Source organism: Zalophus californianus, chromosome 13 (genome assembly GCF_009762305.2).
Source record: "Zalophus californianus isolate mZalCal1 chromosome 13, mZalCal1.pri.v2, whole genome shotgun sequence".
NCBI classification, from domain to species: Eukaryota; Metazoa; Chordata; class Mammalia; order Carnivora; family Otariidae; genus Zalophus; species Zalophus californianus.
In genome coordinates this window covers 41,905,366-41,923,597 of record NC_045607.1, presented here as the reverse complement: position 1 = coordinate 41,923,597, position 18,232 = coordinate 41,905,366, and the positions used below count along the sequence as shown (strand labels likewise).

The 18,232-nt window shown below is 34.3% G+C and overlaps 1 protein-coding gene across 3 annotated transcripts in view; it reads right to left on the bottom strand.

Annotated features, from left to right (window-relative positions):
- Positions 1-18,232, bottom strand: part of LINGO2 (leucine rich repeat and Ig domain containing 2) — a 1,255,110-nt gene that overhangs the window by 721,215 nt on the left and 515,663 nt on the right. For all 3 annotated transcript variants that reach the window (XM_027614289.2, XM_027614287.2, XM_027614288.1), the window contains one exon: positions 15,969-16,057. The gene's annotated coding sequence lies outside the window, so the exon portion shown is untranslated. The remainder of the gene's footprint in view (positions 1-15,968; positions 16,058-18,232) is intronic.

Genomic DNA, 18,232 nt, shown 5'->3' with positions numbered 1-18,232 from the left:
GAAGCAATCCTCTTCATGGCAGTAGTGCCCAATAATAGTACCGCCTCTGGAGACAGACCGCCTGGACTTGACTCACAGCTTTGCCATTATTTGCTCTCTAATCAGTAAAACAGGGATAATAACGGTATCCACTTCATAAGATGTTAGGAAGATTAAATGAATTAATACTTGTAAATGCATCTAGAATGTTGAAATATAGCAAGCACATAATTTTCATTAGTTAATGTTATCATTAGGCATTTTTTTTGTTTTGTGAATATACTATTAATACTGATCCAACTTACTGAGTTACTATTAGGAGAACATTTGGAGTAATCTAAAAATTTCATTCATAAGATGCTTAAGATAATTTAGAGAGCTAAAATGTATGAATAATTAGAGGAAAGTACATCCCGTTTTTAACAAGTGAGTAGTAACCAGAATGCCTAGGGACAATAGCCAAAGCTTTGAGAGGCAGGAAAAGGATTTAATATCAGCTGTGAAAATGGGTATCAAATAGGAAATATTGCATTGGTTTCTAGCAGTTGGTGGAACAGATCCTGACTGACTCTCATGCTGAAGCGAACCTAATACATTAAAACACAAAATGAAACATTTTTTAAATGCATTAATGATCTGGCAAGAAATTTTAAAGAATTTATGCTAAAGCAAGTGGGTTAAAGTTCAATGAACAGTAGTAGGACAATATTCCCATAGTCTCAAAGCATCAAACTGATTACAAAGGAAAAAAACAAAACAAAATAGGATTTCAAAGTCATCTTACTAATCCCAAATAAAACTATAGTAATTATATGATAGAGAAACCAGCAGTCACCAACTTAACTAAATGATTAAAATTAACACCACCAGTATGAGAAAAGTCAACACCATGGGCTTCCTTGTGTGGTGCAATGAGAATATTACCTTTGTAATATTCCTCCCAAAATGCGTAACTGAATCTAACCATGAGGAAATATCAGACATCCAAATCAAGAGGCAATCTACAGAAAAACTGGCTGTACTCTTCTGACATGCCAATGAAAGACAAAGACTGAGAGTAAAGGACACTAAAAAGACATGTGATCTTATACTTACTATTGCTATAAATGAAATCACTGGGACAAGGAGCAAAATTTGAATAACATCTGTTCTGCTTTAAAGATATGTCCACAAATCTTTGATGTTCTCCTAGCCTAATTCCTCTCTCCTTGAGTAGTGGCTATACTCAGACTCGCTTTTAACAAAACAGCATGTGGTAGAAATAGAAAGATATCACTTGTAAGATTGAAAAGGCATCATGGCTTCCTACTGCTCTCTTAGATTGCTCACTCTGAGGAAGTTAGCCACCATAACATGAAGACATCAAGCAACTCTATGGTGAGGTCCACATAGTCAGGAACATAGGTGATGTGTGTTTTTTGGAAATGGATCACCAAGTCCAAGCGAGCCTTTAAATGACTGCTGCTTGGCAACAACCACATAGATACTCTGATCCAAGTCCATCCAACTAAGTCACTCCTGATGCCTGACCCATAAGTGTTTTGGTTTTGGTTTGGTTTGGTTTATATTCAATTTGTTTAATTGTGGTATTATATACATAACATAAAATTACCATTTAAATCATTCTAAGTGTACAGTTCAGTGGTGTTAAGTACATTCACATTTTTGTGCTGCCATCACTACCATCTACAGAACTGTTTTCATCTGCAAAACTGAAACTGTACCCAGCAAGCAATAACTTCCCATTTCCCCCACCCCAAGCCCCCAACAATCACCATTTTATTTTGTCTCTATGAATCTGACTATTCTTTAATAAGTGGAATCATATGTCCTTTTATGTCTGGCTTATTTTACTTGGCATAATGTCTTTAAAATTCATCCATGCTGTAATATATGTCAGAATTTCCTTTTATTCTAAGATTGAATAATATCCCATTGTATGTACATATGGCATTTTGTTTATTAGCTCATCTGTTGATGGAGACTTGGGTTGCTTCTACTTTGGCTATTGTGAATAATGCTGCTATGAACATGGTTGTACAAATATCACCGTCAGTCCTTGCTTTCAATTATGCTAATAGTGTTCTTTGATACACAAAAGATTTTAATTTTTATGTAGTCAACTTACCTATTTTTAATTTGTTAGCTATGCTTTTGGTGTCATATCCAACAAATCATTGGCAAATCCAAAGTTGTGAAGTTTTTATGTTTTCCTTAAGAGTTTTATAGTTTAAGCTCTTATGTTTAGGTCTTTAGTCCATATGAATTTTTTTTTTTTTTTTTTGCATATGGTGTAAGATCAGAATCCCACCACATTCTTTTGCATACGGATATCCCGTTTTCCAAACATCATTAGTTGAAAAGTGTGTCTTTTCCCCAGTGAATGGTCATGGCACTCTTGTCAAAAAGCATTAGACCATATACGTGTGGGTTTCTTTCTGGACTCTTTATTCTAGTCTATTCGTCCACATGTCTACTTTATACCAATACCACACTGTTTTGATTGCTGTAGCATTATAATAAATTTTGAAATTAGGAAGAATGAGACTTTTAATGTTTTTTTCAAGACTATTTTGACTATTCATGGTCCCTTGGGATTCTACATTAATTTTAGAATATATTTTTCTATTTTTGCAAAAAACATTTTTGTTATCTTGATAGGTATTTCACAGAAATTGTAAACTTATAGTACTGATATCTAAATAATATAACATTGTATGGTGACTAACACAACATAATAAAATAAAATTTAAAAAAAAAATAAATAATATAACATAAACATACAAAGCCCATTTATTTGTATATTACTTAATCTCTTTCAGCAGTATCTTCTAGTTTTCAGTGTACAAGTCCTTTGTCTCCTTGATTAAGTTTATGACCTGAGTATTTTATGCTTTTTGATGATATTGTAAATGAAATTGCTTTTTAACTTCCTTTTCTGATTGTTCATTGTCAGTGTATAGAAATGCAACCAATTTTTGAATGTTGATTGTATCCTGCAACTTTGCTGAATTTATTTATTAGCTCTAACAGGTGTGTGTATGTGTTCATAATTTTTAGAACTGTTTACAAATAAGATCATGTAATCTGTAAACAAATATACTTTTACTCTTATTTTTCCAATTTGAATACTTTTTACTTATTTTTCTCACCTAATTGTGCTGGCTAGGATGTACAATATAATGTTGAATAGAAGTGGAAAAGTGGTCATCCTTGTCTTCTTCCTGATGTTAAAGGAAAAGCTTTCAGTTGTTCATCATTGTATGATGTTAACATGGGTTCTTCATTTTGGCCTTTATTATACTAAGGTAGTTTCCTTCTATTTCTAGTTTACTGAATGTTTTTATCATGGAAGAGTAATTTTGTCAAATTTCTGTGTCAACTGAGATGATCATGTACTTTTTTTCCTTCATTTTGTTAACGTATTATGTTGATTGATTTTAGTATGTTGAACCATCCTTGCATTCCAGAAATAAATCCTAGCTGGTCATGGTGTACAATCCTATAATCATACTATTGAATTCAGTTTGCTGGTATTTTCTTGAAAGCTTCTGCAACAATATCCATTAGAGATATTGGTCTATAGTTTTCTTTTCTGCAGTGCCTTTGACTGATATTTAGATAATTCTGGCTTTATAAAATGAATTTGGAAGTTTCTTCCTCTTTAACTTTTTGGGAGAGTTTGGGAAGGATTAGTGTTAGTTCTTTCTTAAATGTTTGCCGGAATTCACCAGTAAAGCCATCTAGTCCTGGACTTTTTTTTTTTTTCAGGGTGAGGGTTTGATTAATGATTCAATCCTTTTAGGCCTATACAGATTTTTTAAAATTTCTTTATGATTTAGTCTTGGTAGGTTGTGTGCTTCTAATTTGTCTATTTCATCAAGTCTGTGCAATTTCCTGTCATACAATTTTCATGGTACTCTCGTATAGTCCTTTTCATTTCTGTAAAATTGGTAATAATGCCCCTTCTTTCATTTCTGAATTTAGTTAGTTACATCTTCTCTCCTTTTTTCTTAGTATAGCTTAAAGTTTGTCAATTTTCTTGATCTTTCCAAAGAATCCATTCTTAATTTTGTTCATTTTCTCTATTTTGCTTATATTTGCTCTAATCTTTATTATTTCCTTCCTTTTGCTAGTTTTGGGTTTCTTTGTTCTTCTTCTTCTTGTTCTTTAAGGTGTAAAGTTAGATTACTGATTTGAGATATTTATTCTTTCTTAATGCCAGTATTTGTAGCTATAAAGTTCACTTTATAGCACAGTTTTCATTGTGTTGAATAAGTTTTGGTCTGCTGTGTTTTAATTTTCATTTGTCTCAGGATATTTTCTAATTTCCCAGGTGATTTCTTTTTTGACCCATTGGTTGTTTAAGAGAATTTTGTTTAATGTCCACATATTTGTGGGTTTTCCAGTTTTCATTCTGCTATTGATATCTAGCTTCATTCCACTGGGATTGGGAAAGATACTTCATATGATTTTAATATTTGAAAATTTATCAAGTTTGTTTTGTGACCTAACATATGGTCTATCATGGAGAATGTCCCATGTGAAAAATATGTATTTTGCTAATGTTGGGTGAAGTGTTCTGTACATTTATATTAAATCCAGTTGGACTATAGTGTTATTCAAGTCCTCTGTTTCCTTACTGATCTCTCTCTTTTTTTTATCCATTATTGAAAGTAGGGTATTCAAGTCTCCTACAATTATTGTAGAGCTCTCTATTTTTCACTTCAATTCTGTCAATGTTTGCTTCATATATTTAGGAGCTCTGATGTTTGCTACACATTACCTTTATAATTATTATAACTTCTTGGTGAATTGACCTTTTTATAATTATATGATGTCCTTTCTTGTCTCTCTTAACAAGTTTTACTTAAAGTCTATTTTGTCTGATACATCATCTATTTTGTCTACTCCTTTTTGGTTACTATTCACATGGAGGATCTTTGACTTTTAATCTATGCATATCCTCATATCTAAAGTGCATTTATTGTACACAACATTATAGTTGGAGGATCCTGTTTTATTTTGTTTTGTTTTTATCCAATTTGCCAATATATGTCTTTTGACTGAGGACTTCACTCCACAGATCTGTTGTTTCTAGCCACTACATTTTGGAGTAATCACAGCAATGGATAAAAGCCACAATTCCTATAGGGGCGCCTGGGTGGCTCAGTCAGTTAAGCGTCTGCCTTTGGCTCAGGTCATGATCCCAGGGTCCTGAGATTAAGCCCCCCATCGGGTTCCCTGCTCAGAGGCGAGCCTGCTTCTTCCTCCCCCTCGGCCTGCCATTCCCCCTGCTTGTGCTCTCTCTATGTCAAATAAAGAAATAAAATCTTAAAAAAAAAACCCCACAATTCCTGTATATTAATTACTAATATCAAATCTATATTAATATCCTGATTTTTAGAATTATACTATGGTCATGAATATTATGTTCTTGTTTTTAGAAAAAATATAAATAAGTATTTCATGATTCAGAGGCATTGTGACTCAAGTTATCCTTAAATGTTTCAGAAAGAGAGAGATGACAAAGGAAATGTGGTAAAATGATAAAATGACAACAGCTGGAAAATCTGGATGAAGGTACACGAAAATCTTTATTACTATTCTTGGGACCTTGCTGTATGTCTAAAATTATGTCACAACTTAAACCAATTAAAGAAAACCGAATTCAGAGACCAAAAATTAGGAACACATTAGAACCCAAAATATGAAGAGAGCATGAAAGCTCACTTTTACCTTCTGGATCCCAAAAGGAAAGGAGAAAGAAAAATGAGTAAAGGTAATATATAGATAAATAATAACTGAAAATTATCCAGAATTGATGGAAGACACCAATATAAAAATTAAATAACATAAGATCAAAATAAAATAAGATAAAATAAATATGAAAAACTTGATACCTGGACATACCACAGTAAAACTACAAAGGCAGCAGAGACAAAGAAAAAATATTAATGCTGTGGAGAGGAAAGATTGATCATCTTCACGGAAAGCAATTAGGTGGACAAATGACTTCTGAACAGCAACAATGTAGACTAGAAGGCCAGTATAATAATAGACAGAATGTGCTAAAGCAAAATAACTATCAACCTAGAATCATATATTCCACAAGATGTCTTTCAGTGATGAGGAAAAAATAAAGACATTTACAGACAAAGAAAAACTAAGCATTTACTACCAATAGATAATTACTAAATGATATCCTAGATGTAGTTCTTCAGGCAGAAGTAAAAGATCTCAGATGGAAAATCTCAGATACAAGAAGGAATGGTAAGCAAACACAGTGAGCAATATTCTTATTTATCTATATGAAACAAAAATAAAATTGTCATTTGGGTTAAATATTGCAATAGAAGTAAAATGCATGAAAATTGCTATAAAATTAAAGGAAGCTTATTGTAGTTGTTATTCCAAGCTCTTATATTGTTTAGAAGGAGAGTGAAGATTGAACTTCACACTTTAGTGAGTTTTCCTGCACATAAATGCATTTCTAGATAATCATTAAAGACTAGAAAAGAGAATATCAGTATTAAACTAATAGAAGGAAGGATAAATGAGAATAATCAACTCAAAATAATTAGGAAATAGATCAAGAGACACAAGAATGAGTAGACAAATAACAAATTTAAAATAATATTGATGATTTAAAGAAAATATATTAGCATCGTAATCAACGTAAATAGACTAGATATTTCAACTAAAATACAAAATTTGAAACAGTAGCTAACTGTGGTAATAGGCAGTATGATTCCATTTATGTAAAATTAAAAAAATAAGATATGTACCCATAACAAATATACAATGGTAGAAATATGTCTCAAAACTATAACGAAAAGCAAAAGGATGATAAACAAAATTCAGAAGACAGGTTATCTCCAAGGAGACAAGGAAAGAGACTGGATTAAAGAAGAATATATGGGTTACTTCAAGATATGTTAACGTTTTTCTTACACTGAATGGTGTGCAAAATGGGATGCATTTTGTAGTCTAATTTACAACTCATACATATTTTAAATATTTTTCCATATCTCTATTCAATAAAACCAATTAAAAAAGAAACATCTGAAATAAAAGATTTTTTTTTAAGATTTTATTCATTCATTTGAGAAAGAAAGAGAGAGAGAAAAAATAGGAGCAGGGGCAGAGGTAGAGGGAGAAGAAGACTCCCCACCGAGTAGGGAGCCCAATGCGGGGCTCAGTCTCAGGACCCTGAGATCATGACCTGAGCTGAAGGCAGATGCTTAACCCACTAAGTCACCCAGGTGCCCCTAAAATAAAAGATTTTCAATGTATGTGGAATATATTGTACTACTGTCGTGATGCTAAGTTGTAGTGTCAAATTTAGAAGTACTGTTTTTGATTGGAGAACCAGCCTGATTAAATAACAGTGCAAAAACTAAACCTACGTCAGTCTATAGGACATTAAACTCTGTCAGGTAGTTAAATGTGATAGATTGTAAAACTGCCACTCCCTTTGTAGTGTTACTTCATAGCTACTCTTGTCCAGAGGTAGAATCTATTTATCCACTCCTTGTATCTAGGTGGCCTGGTGACATCCTTTGGCCAACAGATTATGGTAAAAGCAACATTGAGCCAATTCTAAGCACTGGCTTCAATGCTTCCATTCTTTGTCTTGAAACTGACATCTGCTATGTAAATCTGCTCAAGCTAATCAGTATGATAGAGATATACAGCCCAGTCACTCTCGGTGCTTCAGTCACAAAATTGCAAAATAAGTGAGTCAGAGGACTAAGTTATACTGCTTCTTCATGGAAAATATGCCATCCTCATAAGTGTGTTGATGACTTTGTTAAAAATACCTTCCACCATCCCTGTCACTCCTGGCCTATTCACAGCTGACCTCATGCGCATGAGCAAGCTCAGCTGAAATCAGTCAAACCTAGGATCACCAAAACTGCCCATTGACCCAGAAACCTGTGAAAAATAATCAAATGATTAGTTATGTTAAGCAAGTAAGTTTTGGAGTAGTTTATTACTCAGCAAAAGAACTGAGTCATGCAATCATTAAAGTACATAGTAATCATAAGTAAATTTGATGCTAAAATTCTACAAACACCATATCTTTCCTTCCTACGTTTCTTTGAAAGTATTCATAAAACATGTTCACGTGGTTCTAATTTTGTAAGTCCATGAAATACTTAGTAGCCATGAATATTCCTATGGTGTATAAAATGTCCTTATTTTGGAATGTTTGAGTCAAGAAAGTCTTCAAAGATGACACAATCTGAGAAGATAGATTTTCAATTTGCTTTTTTAAAAAGGTAAATGGGATAATGTTTCTTAAGGATAAAATAGAAAAACTCAAGGGAAAAAAACACAGGTATGAAACTAGAATATGCTGATCTCCCCTCCCTTAATTTATGCCACTGTGAAAACCCTGTGGTACTGTGGAGGCACAGTATTCATGAGAACAGAGAATGGGGTGGCAGAAGGTATTTTTAACAAAGTCATCAAGGCACTCATGAGGATGGCATATTTTCCATGAACAAGCAGCATAACTTAGTCCTCTGCTCTAACACCACACACAGCATAATGGAAATGGCACTTCCATAATACCAATGCTCCCAAAGGGAGCTCAACAGTGAACCAGGAAAAGATCAGAGGCTCTGACAGCTGATTGGTGAATTAATTAGGTGCTGCACTTTTTTAATGCTATTGTAAATCGCATGTGCAGCATGAATTCAGAGTCATAAAAAGATTCCAAGGATGCAAGCGTCACACAACAGTAGGGCAAAATGTAATCAGAGTCCAGAGGGAGACCCAACGCAAATAGGTTTACCAGAGACCTGCTGAGATTAATCTAACTTATCTCCCTTTCTGAAGGGAAAATTTAGATGGGGTGACAAAATTATTTAGGCTGCAAGCAAAAGAAATCGATGTCTATATCACTTCCTCTCCAGTTTTCTAGATACAGATTTAACTTAATATTTATAAACTCTTTCGCCATCTCTGAAATTATTCCTCCTCATGTAACCTATCAAGTGACAGGATATTTTGAAGAGAGATCACAGAAAGGACCATTTTCCACTCTTCAATGACTGGGTCATTGTTACTGCTGCTTAGAGGTTCTCAAAAATTCTGTTGCAGGCCTTAGTTGCTAAGTATATCTTGTTATATAACATATTGTATTTATCAGTTGTGCAATCCTGGGCATGTTATTAATCCCCTCAGCTCTAGTTTCTTCATCAGCAAAAAGGGGATAATAAAATTCATTTCATAGGGCTATTATGAAAATTAAATAAATATTGTAAAGTGCTTAAAACAGTGCCTGGCTCATGCATGACAAGTGCTATAAAGTTGTTGCATAAATGTTGATACAAAAATGATGTTATCATATTTCCACTGAGATCCATCACCCCTGAAACTATTGATAACTCAGTAGACAAAACTTCTGATTTCTAACATTCTGAGTGAAAGTGGGTCTTTCTCAGAAAAATGCACCCTTCACATAGTTGAGTACAAAAATACTAATAGAGCTTTATGTATACAGGATAGAAGTGTGGAGGTTCTCAGATTTACCATTTTTTCCTATTATTTTCTGTAACATAGGAAGATGAGGAGCTAAACATAGGGCAGGGATTATATCTAACAGATTGAAAAAAAAAGGAACCAAAATTCATTTCAAGCCTCCTTTCTGGTGACAAACAGATCATGCTGCAGGCATGTTGAGCTGCAGTTGTATTTTGATTAGCTGTCCCTCATGCCTGTGGGAATGGCATGCAGCAAATGCCAAGCCAATTCAATGTACATATTAATAACATTTTAACCTCTTCCGATAAAACAGTGATCACTGCAAATACATATGGGCATAGAAAGAACACATAAAACATTTTAAAAGGTTATTCTTCATTTTAGTTCCTTTCCCTTCCCCTATATGCTGAAATGATCAACTACCATATGCATGGAATGCATGAGGAGCAGGGTAGGGTTGAGAGAAGCACAAAAAGTGGACAAGGATCCCTGGGAGAATCAATCTGAGATTATATCTGAACTAGTAAGCGTAAGAATGCCTGAGGTATTTAAGTCCCTTATTCAGAGTGATGAAACCGTGATATTCATTGATGCAAATGGGCAATCAATAGGGAATATGAGATATTTGGTAAATAGTAATAAGAAATAAAATATTTATACTGAGAGAGTGTAATGCATCCTTTTTTGTTCCTAAAAGGACTTGGGATAGCTAACTAAGTTGTTTTGGTGTGAGATCAAAATAAATGAGGAAAAATTTTAAAACGAAACAGATAAAATAATGCCAGGGATAAGGTTAGTACCTACTTGAAATCAAGTAGCTTATGTCTGGGGGAATCCAGATCTGTTGGACTCCTTTCTCAAAAAACAGTACTGCTCTTTGTGTCACTCCTAAGGGAGCTACGGGTAAGGAACAGTGGTAAAGGAGGGCAAAGTTCCTCTTTTTCATTAATAGTCTTTGGGACCTAACTGTCAATATGGAGAACTATGGTCACCTGGGCTGGAACTAGGACCTGGGTTAGAAGCCTGAGAGATCTCTGCTACATGACTTCAAATTTAAGCCCAAATCATACATTTTACATTGAGCAGATTGAACGTTTTCAAGGAAAATAATAGGTCAGAGGGAGCTACCTAGGGGGTAAGCCCTGGGTCAGGTTACCATGGAAATAAGATAAAAAGGAGAAGAGTGTGTTAGTAAAAAAGATGGTGGAGCTCCTCCATGTAGAAGGGCTTTAGCCTTCCAGTTTGAAAGGAAGAGAAGACAGACTGGTTCCTATGGGTATAGATATTCATTGGATAACTATCCCACAACATCCTGGAATCTTTCCAATCAGAGGATTATTTCCTCTTCCTGGGAATTCAATCTTCCTCCTCTTGGAAAGCTCTTCCTGCAGAAATATCTTATCAGGTGGCTCCTTCTTATCACTCAGGTCCCTGCTTAAAATGTCACCTCCATTGTTAAAGTCTTTCCTAACAACACAATTCCAAGTAGATCCTCAGGCTCTCAACTTGTTTTAGCACTTCTTATCACTGAATGCTTTCTTTTACATATTTTTATTGTTAATGGACTCTACACTTCACACTACCCATTTAGAACATAAGTTCAATGACAATAAGGATCTCATCTGTATCATTTACTCATATACATGTGAGTAATAAATGAACATAATAGGTGCTCCATAAATGTTTATTGAATGGATACATGAACAAATATGTGTTTTGATAGGTCAAGAAAGGTGGTTGAAAAGAGCTACTTTTGGGAAATCTCTATTTTAGTACTGATTATAGCTAACATTTGCCAAGAATGGGTAATAATATATTAAATGTTATCTTTTTTCAATCTTCACAACACTGCCATAATATAAGCCCTGAAAAGAAAAATGGGGTCGCAACTTGATCAAATCTACCCTAGAGCCAAATAAGAGATGAGATCCATGCCTTGATTGATCCCATAGCAGCTATGCTTCACTACCATATATGCCACTGGATCCTGTTTACTTGCCAGATATGTGCAACAGATTTGGTTTTGAGCTTCCTAGAACCCCACACACACCTGCAAATAAATCTATTACATGGTCCACTGGAAACACAGTTAAAAATAATTTTCCAGGAGAAGCCCTGTATTTGGAGTGCTTAGACTGGAAGTATGTCCCATGGAAGGAGAAACTTCATAAAGGATGAAGAAAACCACACCATGAATGACATTACTACCATAAATGGAAACATGAGTTTCTAGCATCGATAACACACATCAGTGTTAAGTTGATTGCATTGATTCAAGCTGTGGTTCAGTGAAAGCACATCTACAGAGTAAATACAAAGATCTTAATAGTCTTATTTAATCCATTGATACAATTTAAGCTATACTGATGAATGAAAAGGATTCATGTCATTTGGGCAATCTTCCCTCAATATTATTTCTTGCCACTACTTTGCTGATTGATATTGGTTGGCAGAAATTATGATGCATATATTGTATGGTGAGTAACAGACTACAGATATTTGGTATTACTAATTAAGGACATATCCATGGGTTTTAAAACATGCATAATTTTGGCATCTTCTCAGGAGCCAGGACACCTAACCAGAACACTTACCTGAACCGGCTAACATTATACCTATACAGACAAGTACAAAAGGGAGTATCTATAGCCAACATCTAGACTTCCTCAGAAAACAACAACAACAACAATAACAACAACGACATAACAACTCTGGTTTTATATAATACGTGAACAGAAGTCTAACTGAAAGGCTAACATCTTATCTCAGTCATAGTCCAAAATCATTAAACAATAATAAATAAAATACCCATAAAATATTTAACTTTAGGCTGTACAATGTGCTCCTAGGTAACTACATAATTGTTGGGCTCTAATTCAAGGTCAGTGAATTGGAAAAGCATGTCGTTTGCAATGGCTGGTTTTAAGCCATTCATTCTTACCATCATTAGTACATGAGCATCCATGACGGTATCACACCACGAGCAGTAGTTTCACCTTCTCTTTTTACAGACTAGTGAATTAAGTAAGCCCCAGAGACCTCATATAAATTAGCAAAGTGACAGAGGCAGTGAGTGAGAACCTAGGAATGCTGCACCATGCCTGAGATTGTAACCACTAAAAACATTCTGCCACGCTATTTGCAACTTCTGTCAAATAGATGAAATTCATAGATTTTTGGAGCTAGTAAGAATTTTGGGGTCATTTGCTTAGCTTTCTTATTTTATAGATGAACTAAAACAGAGTAAACTGTTGACTTCAAATCCATATCCTACTTAGTGACAGAATGAAAAATAAAACCATTCCAGCATTTTTCTAAATAAGATTTCTTTATACATAAAAATCATCTTAAATTAAGAAAACATAGGGCATAAAAAAAGTATCACTCAATATTAAATACTGATGACGTATGTAAAGGATATTTCTCCATGTAGAAATCATAAATTGTCATCTTTTCGAACACTGATTAGTACATGAATCCCCAATGAGAAGCAGCTGGTCAGCCAACCATCTTCAGGTGACATCTCTAGAAGCAGGACTGTTAACCCTATTTACAGCAGCCCACTCTGTTTGGGGAAAAATTCTGTTTTTTTGGTTTTTTTTTTTTACTGTTTTTGTTTGTTTTGTTTATTTAAATGAATCCCATTTAATATTATTTTAAAAATCTTTCCCATGTTGGGTCACAATAGACCCAAATGGCTCAGGACGTCCTTCAGAGTCACAGCTATAAATACTAACTTCCCTTCCATCTGACATTGATTCAAATATTTACAAAAAATTATCATCTCTAACACTTGTTAGGCTTTTCTTCTCAAAACAAGGCATACATAATTCTTTCAAACTTTCAAATTCCCTCATTATCATGTTTGCTCTAGACAGTTATCCTCTGGTTCATCAATGTCCTTCTTCAACTTGTGGACTCAGGTCACAGTGTTTTGGAGGTGTTCTACTCAGAGTGCTGACCTAGTTTATAGCACCCTCTCTGTTCAATACATTGACATAGGTTAATGTCGTTCACATTTTTTTTTTCAGATGTAGTGTTCAATAATTTATCAGTTGCATATAATACCCAGCGCTCATCACATCCTGTGTCCTCATTAATGCCCATCACACAATTACCCCATCCCCCCACCCACCTCCCCTCCAGCAACCCCCAGTTTGTTTCCAATAGTTAAGAGTCTCTCATGGTTTTTCTCCCTCTCTGTGTCATCCGCATTCTAATTACACACTGTCATCACACTGGTGACACTTACCTTCTCAACTTGAATCTATGACTTTTTTTTAAACAACAAAAATGTCTCCATTATCTTTTCAATTTACTTTGTTCTTAACTAATACTGATTTTTTAAAAATATATTCTGATGGCTTTAGAATAGAGAAAATAAATTTTAAAACCTCGCCAAAGATTTAGAGGAAATTAAGAATAGCAATAAAAAATAGGTAAATAGTTCAGTACCTGTGGAGGGCGGGGGCGGCAGGGAGGATGTTAAATCTCTCTTTGTCACTTTAGATGAAGACTTGACTGTGTGCAAAGGAGAAGGAGCCAGTGTTGGGGGAGGGGACTGAAAATGGAAGTAAAAATGAGCTCAATTGTTAGAACAAGAGCTTAGAGGAAACAGGACCTGTCCTTTCATCCTGTTTCTGTTTTATACTTTAAATTTTTGTTAAAAGTTTCCATATGGCTTTGGCGTTTCTTAAAAATCCCATCAAAATCACATAAAATATTGTTTTAAAATAACCTTTACTCATTTAATAAATTAATAGTGTGTCTTACATTTTTTGCTGATAAAAATAAAATCACTCTCCGTCTACTATCTAGGTACATCTGAAGACAGCCAGTGTTTTCTGGGTTCACAATCAGGGATAGATTGTAGAACTTACCATAAATTCAAGTGGAAAATATAGGTTAATTTATCAGGACTACTTAAACTGGCTAAAATAACTATGAAAGAGTATACTAAGAAATAGTCAAAGAAGCAATTATATTTCACAGTGTCCTCAAATCACATTAAATTTATATTTTAAGTATCAATGAATGTTCTTTTTGATTGGAAGAGCCCTGTGAATGATAGACACTTTTGTGCTGAGCAAATGAGCAGTTTCCCCTACTTCTCTTTATATGACTGTCCATTCCTTCCCTATTATCTCATCTAAGTCAACATAATGGAGAGCCTCATAAAATGTGAGCCATATGCCTCATCATGCAGTCCATGATTTAAATTTGGTCAATGATGTCTTTATTGTTTAAAAAAAAAAAATCTCACCAAGTCAGTATATTTTGTGACTGTTTAATTTTTCTTCCATTGCTCCTTGAAACATACTTTTTTTCATTTAAATCTATATTTCTGTGTATAGAAAGTGTCAGTTTCCTTTGGCCCCAAAACAACAGTGTGTGTGTGTGTGTGTGTGTGTGTGTGTGTGTGTGTGTGTGTGTGTGTCCACCATTAATACCTGGGTAGACTGTTCACAAACAAAGGCATTCTTTCCTTGCCATCGTTGTCTGTCTGATAGACTTGTGTGAGAGTGCCGGAAGCAGGCCTATTTCTTTTCTAGGACACCCATTTTTCAGAAGAAAATGTTCTTTGCTTCACTTTTGGTCTTCATGAGGACATATGCAAGCAGCCCCATATGTGTCCCTGTAGTTGCATTAAATGAGGGCTTCCTTAACAGATACTTGCCAAGACTTATCTTTCTGGGCACCCCTCAATTCCTAATTCCTCTCCCTGTAATGTTAGGTGGTGAACAGAAAACAGCGATTGCCAATGTTTCCATTTGTTCTCTGACAACCAAAACGAAACAAAAATTAAAAATAATAAAAAAATAAAAACCCTGTTGCAATGCTTGATGACCACCAGCAGAGAAAGAGGAGGTAGAAAAACTAGTAAGTCTTTGCAAGGAAAAGAAAGTTATCTACACCACACACAGAAAGGCCCCTAAAAGGCTATAAAGTAGTTTCTATTCTTTCAGGTGTATTTTTTTCTTAAACATAGAATGTGTAAATGTTCTGCCTGCCAAAACTAAAGAAAAAAAAAAAAAGCCCAGAAATAACTCACTTTCCACTTCAAATTAATAGCGATATATACCTCCAATATCGTTACCCATGTCATAAGTATTAATAAAGAAAATATGTTTAGCCATTATGCTTCATGTATAAATTTGAACTAGAACATTGAACTATGTTACCATAGTGTTTAAAAGGACAAAAATCACTTTAAGCAAATAAAAACGGTATACAGACTACTGGAAACATATCACATGTAACATAGATAATAGTTTTATAGAGAAAAATGTAGAAGCCTAACAGTGGATTGTTGATATGCCATTACTTCTCCCAGTCACTTTGGAGCTCACAAACCAGGGGGACTACTTAATTAAATGCATGATTAAATAAAAGAAAACTAATTTCCTTCTTGTTATAAAGAAAATAAGTCTGAAGACACAAAATGGTATTTCATTTCATCCTGAAAATATAATTAAAATAAATTTAGTATTTACCTCATATGATTAAAAATCCACTGGACGCTTTAGAAGCACAAGCAGCACATGATACAGCAATACAGGCTTCCCGTGGTACTCTTCAATCTCTATAAATATAAGGAAGTTGAAAGAGTGCATTTAGAGCAATATATGCCTTGGTAAAATGATGCTGATCAGCTATGAAATGTTTATAATCACTCCATGATGGCTTTTAAAAAGTACCTCCCTACATATTGCTGTTATCTTAGCTTTAAATGTACAATCTAGTGATGAAAATTATGTCATCTGGAACTTCCAAGACACAAAAATAGACTCCAGATAATAATACACCACAAAAAAAATAAAAATAAAGCCACTCAATTGCATGCTATTTTACTGGGAGAGGCTGTAGTACTATGAAAAGTAAAATATTTGTAATTGAAATATTTTCTTATTATATACACATTACCAACATAAATATTTTTCTAGTCATAACACTGAGTTTTAAGTAGTAGTGGGTGTCAGCTCCATTGTTTAGTCTTTCCCACTGGCTTTTTTTACTGTATTTTAGCAAGTGTTTTTATTTCATGTCTCATAATTTTCCTGGAAAAGATTCACAGAATGTGAGAAATGACTGATAAGTCATTTGATAAGTTGATATGCAATATGTTGGCATTTAAGTGAATTCTGCTTCTAGATAATATATACTATAGACAGTAAAAAAATAGTAACTCAAACTTTCACAACGTGTTTCAATTATTTGTAGATGAAACTTTTTACTCATATTTTCTCCCGTCTACCTGCTAAAAGAGAAATAAAGTGATAGGCAAAATATATAGGTATTTTGCTGCTGTCCATTGTTACTTCTCCATTTCACCATACACAAACACATACTATTTAGGTACAATAGGAACTGTATTACATTCCTCTCCTACATCTCCCTCACAATAAGCCTCATTCATGTACTGTTAAATTCAGGCACAAATCTCAATGAATCAGCATCATGGACATCTGCCCTCCACCCTCCAAACTGAAAACCTCTAATCCAGTACGTGACAAAGAATATCAGGGTAGGAACAGAGATGGTGGGGAAATGGTGCTCCTAACTGAGAAGTATAATTTTGTAAAGGTACCTGTAGCAGGTTAGAACAGAAAAAAATGAGCATCTTCTTAATCCATTGCAAGAGTGACCAAAAGAACCCTTAATTAAGGGCTGAATTTATACAAATTACATTACCAACTCAATTTTCCTAAAGGCTACTATTGGAAACTAAATATATGTATTTAATATCTGTAGATATAAATATGTATATATTTACATAATACATATTTCTCTTCAACAGAGATGGATAGATAGGTGAATAGATAAAAAGGACAGATAGAGAAACTACATCCCTCACTACGTGCTTGTCTCTTTTGTCAGTTATTGGATATTAGAACTCACTTTGAAGAAAAGATGTTTTTCCAGCCAAATAAATTCTGTATAGTGAATAACATGTCCCATTAAATTCTAGAAAGATACTGGAAGCTACATTTACATTAGGGAGAAACAAACTGTGAAGGAAACTGTTGACCATTTTTGGCAGGAAAGAGAGTATTCTAAAGTTCAGAATAGTGGGATACTAGCCAGAAAAATAATGAAATACCAGGAATTGCTGCACAACATTTTATGAATTTCTAGGCATTTTGCAGAACTATCCTACTTTCCAGAGAACACATCAACTAATTCAATACCTCATCATCCTCTAACTCTGTATTCACAATTGTTTGCCTTGTTTTCATTTTGTTATTTATAATTCTACAGTAAACCACCCTAAACTTTTATTGAGGGCTCAGTGTGATAAGTGCTGTTATAGATGCTTTCATATGCCCATCTCTAATCAACAAGACATATACAGTGTCACAATTTGCAGAGAGTAGCCATTGTCTTATACACCATATGTCTCAGCATAAAAAAACCTAAGTCAGAAGTGGCCTGTTCCATAAAATAAATTGTTCTTTCCAACTAATTATAATTTTTTAAAGATTTATTTATTTATTTGAGAGAGAGAGTGAGCAGGAGTAGGGGGAGGGGGCAAAAGGAGAGCAAGAGGGAGAGAATCTCAAGCAGACTCCCCACTGAGCAAGGAGCCCAATATGGGGTTCAAATTCATGGCCCTGAGATCATGACCTGAGCCAATATCAAGAGTTTGACCCTCAACTGACTGAGCCACCCAGGCACCCCTCCAACTAATTATAAATTTTAAGTTCTGAATATTAAAAAAATTAATATCTAAAGCATTTATTGAATAATTAAAAATGTA